The sequence below is a fragment of the Acyrthosiphon pisum genome, chromosome A1 (genome assembly GCF_005508785.2).
Source record: "Acyrthosiphon pisum isolate AL4f chromosome A1, pea_aphid_22Mar2018_4r6ur, whole genome shotgun sequence".
Taxonomy (NCBI): domain Eukaryota; kingdom Metazoa; phylum Arthropoda; class Insecta; order Hemiptera; family Aphididae; genus Acyrthosiphon; species Acyrthosiphon pisum.
The window spans coordinates 158516063-158517314 of NC_042494.1; positions in this window are offsets into that span (position 1 = coordinate 158516063).

Sequence of the window (1252 nt, forward strand, 5' to 3'; positions counted from 1 at the left end):
GACAATGTATTCCTTTTATTTTGCAACTTGCTATGTAAAAATATGTTAGGAGCCTGTATTAAATTTCCAAATCTTAGAATTAAAAAGAAAAACTTTTATGAATTTCTGTCTAAGATAATTTGAACATTGCCGTAATTTTTACGTATTTAGTCAAAATTTGAACTTTAAATGCTTATAAAAAAAAAATCGTGACTATATATTTCTTTTATTTTTCAATTGCTATTGTAAAAATATATTATGAGCCTTGTATTAAATTTTGAAATCTTAGATATAAAAGGAAAATTTTTTATGAATTTCTAGCATAAAATAATTTACGAATTTTCGTGATTTTTACATAATATGTTGTCAAAATTTGAACTTTAAATGCTTATAAATAAAAATTGTGACAATGTATTCCTTTTATTTTGCAACTGCTATTGTAAAAATATGTTAGGAGCCTTGTATTAAATTTCCAAATCTTAGAATTAAAAAGAAAAACTTTTATGAATTTCTGTTTAAGATTATTTGAACATTGCCGTAATTTTTACGTATTTAGTCAAAATTTGAACTTTAAATGCTTATAAAAAAAAATTGTGCCTATGTATTTTTATAATTTTTGAATGGGAGTTAGAACAACATATGTGGACCCTTCTATTAAATTTTCAAGTATTTTGTCCCAGCTAATTTTTTTTTATCAACATTTATAAAAAAAAAATCAAAAAAAATCGATTATTTCAATTGCCTATAAATAGATTAAAAATTAGTGAAATATTTTGAAAATAAAACTATATAAAGAAAATGTCAATTTAAACAACCGGTAAAATTTTCAAGTGTCTACGACTCATACTTTTTGAATAATAACAAATATCAAAAATCGTTTGAGGCTAAACCGTTATTTAATGCGGTTTTGTAAAAATTTAAATTTCAAACACTCCTAAAAATTTTTTGTCTTAGTCCGGTTGAGTTTTTTTTACAGATATTTAAAGAAAAACTTATGGAGAACCTTGTACCAAATTTTAAAAGCTTAGTTATAAAAGAAAAAAATTTTACGATTTTTCAACCACAAAATTACTTGCAAATTTTCGCAATTTTGACATATTTCGTATAAATTTAAACTTTAAGCACTTATAAAAAAAAATTGTGACTAACGATTTTGGATTTTTTTTTATCACTGTGAGAACAACTTATAAGAAACCTTGTATTAAATTTTCAAAGTTTTCTATCCAACCAAAAATTTTTTATCGTTATTTTAAAAAAAAATACTTAGAAAAAT